The sequence below is a fragment of the Euleptes europaea genome, chromosome 19 (assembly GCF_029931775.1).
Source record: "Euleptes europaea isolate rEulEur1 chromosome 19, rEulEur1.hap1, whole genome shotgun sequence".
Lineage (NCBI taxonomy): Eukaryota > Metazoa > Chordata > Lepidosauria > Squamata > Sphaerodactylidae > Euleptes > Euleptes europaea.
Genome location: NC_079330.1, coordinates 34,147,942 through 34,160,604, shown reverse-complemented (window position 1 = coordinate 34,160,604; position 12,663 = coordinate 34,147,942).

Genomic DNA, 12,663 nt, shown 5'->3' with positions numbered 1-12,663 from the left:
GCCAGTCTGAGTAGACAATACTGACTTTGATGGACCAAGGGTCTGATTCAGTATAAGACAGCTTCATGTGTGGCCTCTATGACAATATACCCCCCCTGAGGTCCCTCCCCTCCCCAAACCCTGCTCTCCCCAAGCTCTACCCTCAAATCTCCAGGAATTTCCCAACCCAGAGTTGGCAATCCTAGGGAGAGGTGGTGCTACAAGCTTAATAAATTCACATGATAAAAGGAACAAATCAGATTTCAAGGTGTCCCAGAGGCTCCAGGAATGAAAAAGCAAAGCACAGAAAGTTGCTGGTCTGCAACTCTTCCTTAGTCTCCTTTTGAGGAAAGCTACACATGGCAGACTTTAGCAAAGAGTTCTGGGGAATTAAAAAGCTTGCCCTTTCTACTTTGCAATATTTTGGTTTTGTCCTAATAAAAAGCTATTATCTACTCATTTTGGATTTCCTCCTTATTATGACAGTCACGTGCTTAAAGATTTCAGTGGCTTAATTGTATTTATTTAATTTTAAAAAATATTAGCCACCTTTCTGCCTTGTGGAACTCAAGGCAGCTTACAATATAAATTAAATATTATAAACACAATAAAAAACACTATTATAACACCCATAAAAGTCACAGATGAAAAACTTAAATTAGGACTGCCAATAATAAAAGCCAAATTAATCAAAATGCAGCCCTAAATAAAACTGTCTTCAACTGCCCCTTGAAGATTGTCAAAGAGGGGGCCAGGTACACCTCCCTGGGGAGGTTGTTCCATAACTCTGGGGCTGCCATGGACGAGGTCCTCTCTCATGTACTCACCGAACAAGCATCTTTGATTGGTGGGACAGTCAGGAGGGCATCTCCCTGCAATCTTAATTCCCAAGCAGGAAGATATGGGAGAAGATGGTCCTTCAGATATCCCAGCCCTAAACCTTGTAGGGCTTCAAAGGACAAAGTTAAGTGAGTTAAGTCCACTAAAGTCTTTGTATGAGTAAGCATTTTGTTTTATGAATCATAGCAGGCAGTACTTTAGATGCAGAATCCCATCCACCAAACAAAGAAAGAGCAGCTTGAACCCCCACCATTCTGTTCAGCCCAAGTTTGAAGCAGTGTCTGTGTGATGGGCAGCTAACCACAGATGCCTCATGCTGGTCTGAGAACCCTGATTGACGGGGTTCAAAAGAAGAATCCTACTGTTGATCTGGGCGAGCGGCAGTTAGAGGTTGGCAGTTAGAGTGGAGAAGGAGAGGAGGGTAGGATTGAGGAGAATCCTGAGATTGGGAAGTGAAACCAGTAGTCCTTCCCTGAGGGGAACAGCTCCAAGGAGAAGGGGGTGATCCCTATCAAGTGTTAAAGAAGGAAAGTTGGAACCTGTGTATATGTTCCTGCCTCCACTTTAGAAATTTTGGTCAAATAAGCTTATTATGCCTTTTTACCTATGGAGTGACAGCCCAGTGACCTCTCTCAACAGTTACAAACACCTGTGGGTAGAATAAAACAGCTACATTCTTGTCATAAACTATTCTATATAGTTCCCCTCATTCCTGTTGTCTTTTCACCTGCCTAACCTGAAACCTCCATGACAGTCTGATCTGACCATTTCCCTGTAAGAGTAAATTAAAATTAAGAATTCATATCAGCCTCTCATGTGCCATACTAATAAAGGGCTTTTCGGTTCCTCAGCTTCCTAGGCTGGGTCAGAATACCTCTATATACATTTCATGTGTCGGAGATTGGGGAACTGTCATATTTGGTGGCAGCATCGGGATCCAAAAATAAAACCCACAAGTAATTTGTCCCACAGTAAATAACAAACATAGGAAAATATTTTATAAGATTGTGAGGAACTTCATAATATGCTAAGAGGAGGAATTACCCTCAGAATTCCTGTCAGAAATGGCACCACTACACAGACCCAGAGAGGGAGATAAATCAGGGAGAAGAAGCTACAGCTGAGGGATATTCCAGAGAGGAGGTTGAAATTATGAGAATGAAAATTTAATTGGCTAAAATAGAGGCAGAAATGGAAAAAGCTCAGATGGCAAAGCTAGAGAGAAAGAAGCGGAGAGAGAAAATGAAAAAGAAATGTATGCGATGAGGATAAGGAGATGCAGCCGAGGGCAGAATTACCACTTCCACCAAGGAGTGGAGAAAATACCTCAGTGAAGCAAAGAAAGTTTCCCTAACATCAAAAAGGGGATGATGTGGAGACAGTTTTTTAATTTGCTTTAAACAAGCTTGTAGAGATTTTGGGGGTCCAAGAGGAGGACAGGATGATATATGTGCACCCCCAGATTGGTGGAGGACCAAGTGAAGTTTACTCAGAAATGAGAGATGAGGAAACATCTAATTATTTACTTTTCAAAGAAAGAGTTAGAGTTGCGTGTGGACAGAGCAGAACAAAGCTGGAGAGCTTTCAGAGATATTACAAGAAAACAGGGAATGGTACACCCAGCTAGGGTGTCACTTAGACAGAGCTTTAACCAGAGGGGTTGAGGGAAGCAAAGTAAAGACATTTGAAGAGCAAAAGCAATTAGTTGGTGTGGAACAGTTTTATAAACAAGTCCCCTCACAGTTAAGATGGTACCTTAGAGACAGAAAACTTAAAAAGGACTGGGGGGGAGGGGTTTTGGGGAACAGCCATACCTTCCTTCAGCCTAAGGAGCTTTTTTCCTCCAAGGTAGAAGACCCCAAAACGTGGCTGAGCAGAACAGCAGAATACAAACTAGCAACTTTAAGAGAGCGCCTGCCACGCTGGCCTTTTATGCAGCCAGGGACGTTTCCCCATGGTCACCCCCCGCCAACTGCTTCGGGGCTTACTGTGAAATTTTTAAATTTGATGCTGGATGTATTTAGACTGTTCTGATTATTCCTTTTTATGCCCATAAAGGTGATGATTGATTGATTGACTGCTTCGGGGCTTTCTTTTGATTATGGAAGCCTTCTCTGCCCGTCAGAGGTCACCTCACTCTCCCTGCGCTTTTTGCCCGTGTTTTCCGGATGCTGTTTTACCCAGAATCTGGCAAATGTGTGGGGAAAGCAGTTTCGGGCTGGGTTGTCATCAATATGCGGATGACACCCAGCTGTACCTGTTGATGGACGGTCAGCTGGATGCCGCTCCAGAAGATCTGGCCAGGTGTCTAGAGGCTGTGGTGGGATGGTTGAAGCAGAGCCATCTGAAACTGAACCCATCGAAGATGCAGGTCCTATGGCTGGGCCAAGGTGGTGCAGATCACAGAATCCATCTCCCTACATTTGATGGGGAGCAATTGGTACCGACTCCTGTCAAGAGTCTGGGTGTATCTTTGGATACCTCTCTTACTATGGAGGTCCGGGTCACAAATATGGCCAAGGCAGCATTCTGTCATCTCCACCAGGCCAGACAGCTGGCCTCCTATCTGTCCCTAGCTGATCTGGCCACAGTGATACATGTGATGGTCACCTCTAAATTAGACAACTGTAACTAACTCTACGTAGGGCTGCCCTTGAGGTTGCTCCAGAAGCTTCAACTGGTCCAGAACGCAGTGCGGGTCCTGACAGGGATCCCTTGAAGAGCACATATTCAACCTGTGCTTCACCAGCTGCACTGGCTCCAGATTGAATACTGGGTCAAGTTCAAAGTTTTGGTGCTTACCTTCAAAGCCCTAAATGGTCTGGGACCTTCTGAGGGACTGCCTCTCCCAATATAACCCCCAGAGAGCTTTGCGCTCATCAGGAAGCAACTTGTTGGTGGTCCCTGTCCCCAGACTATCTGGCTGTCCTCAACCAGGGCCAGTGCTTTTTTGGCTCTGGCCCCAACCTGGTGGAACTCCCTGTCTAGTGAGACCCGGGCCCTGCAGGATTGTATTCAATTCTGCAGGGCCTGTAAGACAGAGATGTTCCACCAGGCATATGGTTGAGGCAGCAATGGGTCCATCAATAGGGTTGCCAGGTCCCTCTTTGCCACAGGTGGGAGGTTTTGGGGGCCAAGCCTGGGGAGGATGGGGTTTGGGGAAGGGAGGGACTTCAATGCCATAGAGTCCAACTGCCGTAGACTCCAAAAGCAGCCGTTTTCTCCACATGAACTGATCTCTATCGGCTGGAGATCAGTTGTAATAGTGGGAGATCTCCAGCTAGTACCTGGAGATTGGCAACCCTATCCATCAAAAATGGGCCTCCCTCGTTTGTCCTTCTCTTTTGCTTGTTTTAATTTGCTATCTTTGGGCCCTCAGCCTACAATCTATAATGGGCTCCTCACCTTTTAATTGTAATGTAAATTTTCGTGGTAGTAGGTATAAGTTGGATGGCTATTTTAACCTGTTGTATGAGCCGTAAATTGTATCTTAAATTTATGCTTTACTATACTGTGTGTATATATATATATTGTTGGAAGCCGCCCTGAGCCCATCTTAGGATGGGAAACGGTGGGGTATAAATTGAATTTTAAAAATAACAAAGTTATAATTTATAAGTGGGGCATTTACCTATTATTGTATGATGTTCATCTTTTCTGCCAACAGGGAGTTTTGTCTTGACACATAAATCTGAAGTTAACATTATACCATTTTGTCACCTTTAAAGGGGTTTTCTTCTGCAAATATTTCACATTGTTAGTCTGTATGACATAGAAAGTCCTTGGGCTCATAATTGGTTTCTAGAGCTGTGAATGCATTTATTTTGAACATTCCTAAATGCAATCATTATTTTATGCAATGGTAAAATGGGCAGTTTGTGCCACAAAAGTGGCAACATTACTCACAGAAAAGTTTTCTACATACTCAGGGAGGGGGGAGAATTTCCCAGATATGCAGAAAAAAATGACTTTGGCTAATTTTCAAAAACATTAAAAAAAAAAAAAAGTAACCCACCAAAACTAGAAGAAGGACTGATCACACCCCAGGAAGAAGTGAGTGTTGAGAGTTACTTAAGGGGAGGTGGGGAGTTGAGAAAATTGGCCTGCACAGACCCTGGACAATTCATAGACTCCTGGAGGGGATCATTTAGCTATAGTCAGAGGTGTAGACTTTCCAGTTTCGGGGGGGGGGGCTGGGCCAGAGATGTTGCTATGACATCATAGGGAGGAGCCAGAGCCATCACAGGGATGGGCCTCCATTGCCACTATCTATGGAGGCAAGGCCATGGGGGATTTAGGGGGGGCACAGAAATTTAGGGGGGCCTGGGCTGGGCCAAACCGAGGAAAAGGTGGGAGTTGGCCAGTGGTTCTAATGGTAGCTCAGCGATCTACTACTGTGTCCTGTTTTTGAAATTCACTGTAGGATAGTCACTTTAAGATCTGCAAATATACATACCATGTGCATAGGACAAACTAATGGTCACAATATTGTCGAAGGCTTTCACGGTCAGAGTTCATTGGTTCTTGTAGGTTATCCGGGTTGTGTAACCGTGGTCTTGGAATTTTCTTTCCTGACGTTTCGCCAGCAACTGTGGCAGGCATCTTCAGAGTAGTAACACTGAAGGACAGTGTCTCTCAGTGTCAAGGGTGTAGGAAGAGTAATATATAGTTAGAAAGGGTTGGGTTTGAGCTGAGTATTGTCCTGCAAAAGTATTGTCCTGTAAGTATCAAGATAATGTGCTAATGAGGGTATGGTATGTTAATATGGAACCATTGTATCCTGAAGTGATCTGTTAATGTGTGTAATCCAAAGCTAATCTGTATGGCTATTGTTGAATATTGTCTTTGTCTGGAGGTTTTTCAGGGCAGGAAGCCAAGCCTTATTCATTCTTAAACTCTCCTCTTTTCTGTTAAAGTTGTGCTGATGTTTATGAATTTCAATGGCTTCTCTGTGCAATCTGACAAAATAGTTGGTAGAATTGTCCAGTCTTTCAGTGTCTTGGAATAAGACCCTGTGTCCTGTTTGTGTCAGTCCATGTTCAGCCACTGCTGATTTCTCAGGTTGGCCAAGTCTGCAGTATCTTTCATGTTCTTTTATCCTTGTTTGTATGCTGCGTTTTGTGGTCCCGATGTAAACTTCTCCACAGCTGCAAGGTATACGATATACTCCTGCAGAGGTGAGGGGGTCTCTTTTGTCTTTTGCTGATCGTAGCATTTGTTGTATTTTCTTGGTGGGTTTAAACACTGTTTGTAGGTTATGTTTTTTCAAAAGTTTCTCTATCCTATCAGTGACTCCTTTAATAAATGGCAAGAATACCTTTCCTATGGGAGACTGTTTTTCTTGAGTTTTCTGATTTTTGTTTGGTTTAATGGCCCTTCTGATTTCATTCTTGGAGTAGCCGTTTGCTAGCAGTGCGTGATTTAGATGATTAGTTTCTTCCTTGAGAAACTGTGGTTCACAGATCCGTCTTGCACGGTCCATTAATGTTTTGATTATTCCTCTTTTCTGTCGGGGGTGGTGGTTGGAGTTTTTGTGTAAGTAGCGATCTGTGTGAGTTGGTTTCTGGTAGACCTTGTGACCTAACTGAAGGTTTGTTTTACGGATGACAAGGGTATCAAGAAATGGGAGTTTACCCTCAATTTCCTTTTCCATGGTAAACTGAATGTTTGGATGGATATTATTAAGATGGTTTAGAAAGTCCATTAATTTTTCTTCACCATGGCTCCAAATGGTAAATGTATCATCTACGAACCTGAACCAGACTGTAGGTTTGTAAGGTGCTGATTCTAATGCTGTCTTTTCAAAAGCTATGGGAAGTCCACTCAGTCCAGTAATAGCAAACTTTTACATGGAATATTTTGAAAAGACAGCATTAGAATCAGCACCTTACAAACCTACAGTCTGGTTCAGGTTCGTAGATGATACATTTACCATTTGGAGCCATGGTGAAGAAAAATTAATGGACTTTCTAAACCATCTTAATAATATCCATCCAAACGACTTGACGGCACTTAACACACACAATTAAAATCTATCCATGGCAAATTGAATGGAATGGTGGACTGAAAACAACTCAAAGGAAAATATCAGGATTTTGAAGGGGAAATTACATATAAAAAATAGAAGGTTAGCCATGTTAATCATAGTATCAGAGAACAGAGATTTCTAAGTGGATCCTGAAGAGGGTCCAGGTTTGAAATAATACTAACACAAACCTACCTAAAAATAAAATAAAAAAGAATCTTGGACACAGTCTGAATATTCTGGCTTGTACACATTAGATGTTGTGTTTAGGTCCTTGGCAAATATGTGTGAATGTCTGCTGGGACAGACTTGCCTGGGTTGTGCAGGCAGGGTGTAATCCCTGCAGTTTCTAACTTTTTGTAACAGCATTTCATATTTGCCAAAGTGTTTTATAGCTTTTTATCCAAACAACAGCCATGCAAAGTACATCTACTTGACCAACTCTTTAGAGTGCAGATATTTTTAAAAGAATGCTTAACAGGCTTGCTGGGGCCATTAATTAACTTAAAAAAAGAACTGGTTCAGCATTCAGTTCAAGATACATAGAAAATCACAGGCTTGAAGAAGACACAAAATACCAACCAAAAGAATCTCCAAATCCTATAGCAATACATTTGCTGTAGTTTTGAAAGTGCAGCTGAACTGTTTTTTTTTTTTTTTCAATTTCTTCTCTAAGCATTATTGGTTGTCCCTTTGAAGCTGTACCACACTATTTTAGGTAACAGCAAAATGAAGAGCATGAACACGTACAGAGTGCACATTCCTTGCCAGTGTTCTTTCTGGGCTACACACAGCACAAAAGGAAATTTTAAAAGGGCCTCTGATCTGCATCCCCCCGCCAATCTTGTTCACACAGATGGGCTTTCTCATTGCTTCAGAGAGACAGCACCAGGTTGCCATTTTAGGAACTGTCCTTTTCTTCAATAGATACCACATCACCATTTAAAAATGAAATGAAAATTTAGGAGTGGCTGAAGCAGCCTCCCCCACCATTGCAAAAATAACTGTTCTCAATCAAGGATACATGGACCCATCCTACACCCAGCAAAAAGCATCAACAGCAGCAAGCAAACATGCAAACAAAGCTATTTCAACAAGGAAATATCTGCACTACCCTTCCCCAGTGTTCCATTTCCAAAATACAATGTAATGAGAACGTAACTGAAAAGTAAAATAAAATAGAGACTCGGTTTCCCCCAAATGTAAATTGGAGCCAAGCAAATATGTTCTGCCCAACAGAGGCCTGGTCGTCTGAATGTGGCTACACTGAAAGTGGGTGGAGCCAGCCAGTGTTAAGGACTAAGCTACTTTGTGTGGCCCAGAGGCATAGGTATTTAAAGGCAGTGCATAAATTCTTCATAAGCACACAAATACATACTAGCAAACAGGAACAAACTCTCAAAGAATCATGGAAACTGATACAACAGGAAGGTGGGGCAGTCCTGTGCTTCAGCTGCCATTGTAACTTAAGGTTGCCAGCTCTGGGTTGGGAAATACCTGGAGATTTTGGGGGTGGAGCCTAAGGAGGGCAGGGTTTGGAGAGGGAAGGGACTTCAATGCCATAGAGTCCAATTACCAAAGTGGTCCTTTTCTTTAGGGGAACTGATCTGTCGCCTGGGATCTGTTGTAATAGTGGGAGATCTCCAGCCACCACCTGGAGGTTGGCAACCCTATTGTAACTGAGTCCCTCATGTGAGTGTCAATATTGCCTGGCACTGGTTGCCTGGGGGAGGCTCAGCCCCCCCAGCCAAATCCGGGGGGGGAGGCTTGAGCCCCTCAGTCCCCCCAAAGTTTACGCCTATGGCTGTAGTGAGAAAGTTTCCAAATCATTTATTCCCCTATCTCTGATTGCTTCTTCCAATAGCAAACTGTTATCATGAGGGAAACAGAAGAAACTGTAATGGTAGCAAGAGTGTGCCTGCGTGTAAACTTCTTAGGCATACAGAACAATATTACTTGGTAAGACAAAAATGTACTGAGGACTGAGCATGCTCTTAGAGGCACGGCAGCCTCAAAGGAGAGGAAAGGCAAGGCTGCTCATCCTATAATACCCTAGAGATAAGCATTTTGGAGAGGAGGAAAATGTCACAATTATTTGTTCCCCTCCCATTCCTCACAGACCCTCCCACTTGTCAGGCTATAACTTATAATGTGCAACCAGGCGTGCACCAAGCATCACTAGAAAAAGAAAAGCAGCACCTTCAGGACATTCCTCAACCTGAAGAAAGACCTAATTGTCCTAATTATACAATCCACAAAGACTGCACCTATTACCCAAGAGCCACGCCTTGCAAGAGTCTAAAGTCACTAGCCAATAAAAAATTCATCAGCCTGCCTGCCCACCCATACTTACAGTGATAGTTTTTTGCAGAGAGCCAACTGTCACACAGAAGCAATCGTTGGCCATGTAAATCAAAGGCAAGTCTGAAACAGCACTTAGAGATCAATCTTGAGCAGGTCTACGCAGAAGTCAGTCCCATTTTAGTCAATAGGTTTACTCCCAAGAAAATATTCTTCAGATTGTACTGTAAATCTCCCTAATAAGAGAGGCATAGACAACCTCTTCTATTGGGCACTTGTAGGCCTGTTACACAAGCATTTATTGAATTGCTTGGACTGGGAAAATAATTCAGCCACCTGAGAGTAGGGAGAAGCTGCATTAAGGGCCATTTGTATGTCACAATTAAATCCTCATGCAGAAACTTGGCACTTGGGTACCAAACTCACGATCTTCAATTGTAGACCTTAATGCTGAAATGTTATGTCAATAATGTTGGCAACTCTTTGACTCAGAAGTGAAATAAGCATTGAGAAGAATTTTCACTGGGGCATCCACCCCTGTGCCCTGACCTGGACGGCCCAGGGTAGCCTGACCTTATAAGATCTCAGAAGATAGGCAGGGTCAGCCCTGGTTAGGACTTGGATGGGAAACCACCAAGGAAGTCCAGAGTTACTTCACAGAGGCAGGCAATGGCAAACCACCTCCATTCATCTGCCTGCCCTGACCTGGATGGCCCAGGCTATCCCAATCTTGTCTGATCTTGAAAGCCAAGAAGGGTTGACCCCAGTCAGTCTCTTGCCTTGAAAACCCTGCAGGGTAGCCATAAGTTGGCTGTGACCTAATGGTACCCCCCCCCAATCCTCCACTGCATAAGTATTCTCCTCCCTAGGACTAGCAAAAGAAACTATGTATAAATATATGTTAAGTTCGTGTCCCTGCAGGGTCAAATCAAACGCTTACCCTTTTCAAGCTACACATTTCCAAGCATGGCCAGCTAGATGTTTCAGGAAATCTACCAGCAGGGCAACAAACAATATCAACAATTTTCCTCCTAGTAACTAGATTTTCAAGGTACAGAGGCTCTATCTAGGTATTGTAGCTGATAGGCTTTAATAGCAGATTCTATCCTCTATTAATCTGGATAATGCCTTTGCTAATTTATACAAGGTGGGCACCCAGGAAGGAGAACACCAAGCCCTTAAAAACAGCATAAGATAAAGCATTGAAGCACCTAAAATGATACTCATAAAACAGTCACCAGGCTAAAAACAAACCTAGAACAACTAGAACAAATAGAAAAGAGGTACAATTGCCTCAGTTAAAAACCTGGGTAAAATGATTATTATTATTATTTTGCTTGGCACCTAAAGATTGGGAAACGAAGGCTGGTGGCAGGCCAGCCTCAAGGGGGAGAGAATTCAAAGGCCAGGCACCACTACTGAAAAAGCCCCTATTCTGGTTACCACCCACTTTACCACTATAGGCAGGGACACAGAGAGCAGGGCATGGAATGAGGATCAGCTAGCAAGCCGGAAGCCAGTTTTCTATTATATATCCTGATCACTCTGGTAGTCAAAAGCTTTGCAACTTTTAACTATCACCCTGGGAAATCTGTCTTGCCTCTGTACAAACAACAGGGCCAGAAAAAGCACCTAAGAGTTGACCTATAAGCAGTACATCAGAAATAGCCAAGCCCACCTGTTTGTAACATTACTATATACACTGTTAAGCCAACAGCTGCGGCCTCCAAACTAGCTGGCTTTATACCCAGCAGGTAGCGCAGCCTTGTTGATTCCAGCTCCAGGCTGAATAGGTTTCTAGATTGGAACCCTTGCTGTTTCTTTTAATGTCCTGGCAATGGCTTGCCAGGGAGCTTTCCCTGTTCAGCATCCACCTGTAGTTTCTGTGGTTGTCAACAGAAAAAATATCCTATTCTTTATTAGAGGTTTAATGGAATGTTATTTACCAGTTGGTGTTATTTACCTCTATGCCATGAAAAGCTTCAGCTGCCCATTTCCACACTAAGCCTCTACTGGAGAAACAGGACATTTTCTCCAGGCTTGTTCACAACCCTCATAATTTCTGGCATCTTAGAGGCTTTGTTATCAAAAGCCACAGATCTCCAAAGGTAAGGGACAGGGGTGCAGAATCCCCTTCAGTGTCATTTAACTGGCCCTTATAGTTGTCCCCTTGACAGTAGGTTGGTCTGTAGTAGTGCTGCCAACCTCCAGGTGCTGGCTGGAGATCTTCTGCTATTACAACTGGTCTCCAGGTGACAGAGATCAGTTCATCTGGAGAAAATGGCGGCTTTGGAATATGGACTCTACAGCATTATACCTCATTGAAGTCCCCCGCTTTCTTCAAACCCTGTCCTCCTCAGGCCCTACCCCCAAAATCTCCAGGTATTTCCCAACCTGGAGCTGGTCTTTAGCAATCAGCTTGGGTAGTATTTAGTACCACACTGTTTTTTTTTTAATGTTTTTTTTATTTTAACAAGACACCACAAACAAACATAAGCACATCAAATCATATACACAATATAACATGTGAAGCTCGCCATTCAAAATTACAATCGATTGCCAACTTCTTTGAATTGCATTACTCATTATTCTCCACATATTCTTCCATATCTGTTAACACATTTATTACTTGCTTATTTTTTAATGTTTTATTTTTAAAATGGAGCAAAGGGGTAGGGAAAATACAGGAAGGGGGACATTTGAAAAAATAGAACAATTCAGATAAAGAAAAAAAATACTTATATGCATAGACGTTACATGGCTGTATGGCCTACATAAGACAGTTTACCCAACATAGAAGTGTAGTTTATAGAAATATCAAGATTTTGTCGATTCTAGTCTTCTAGCATCAATTGTTCTACTGCACTCTATTAAACTTTTGTATGTTAAACTAAATTATGAAAATATATATATCCATTTCTTACCTGGCCTGCACAGGTTGTTTTCTCAAGATAAAAATATGATTTGTGAAAGCATTTCTAATCTTCTAACACCTGCACTCTTCTATCGTTAAACTTTTAAGTAATGATAATAAAGTTTCAATTTTTCAAAAAAACAGCTTGTGGTATTGAGCTTTATTCACCAAGTTGGTCATTTTGGCCATAATTGTGTATTCAGACAGCTTCTCCTTCCACTCGTCTAAATCCGGAAGTGATATCGTCTTCCATTTCCTTGCTAATACAATTCTGGCGGCAGTTGCAGTGTATTTAAACAGTTCTCTGGCTTGCACTGGCAGTTCTAATGAAGTAATACCCAACAGCATGCTCTTGGGGTCTAAGGGAAGTTTTAGTTGAAACAGTTTTTGGAACTCATTGTGGATGTTCTTTCAATATATCTGGACCTTCGGACAGGTCCACCAGACGTGGAAGAAGGATCCATCTGATGCATTACACTTCTAACATGTACCCTGGTTTGTATTATGCATCTTGTTCAATAATTTTGGAGTGAGATGCCATCTATAGAACATCTTATACCAATTTTTGTGTATGTCCTGGCTGTAAATTTTAGTTCTTTGGTAC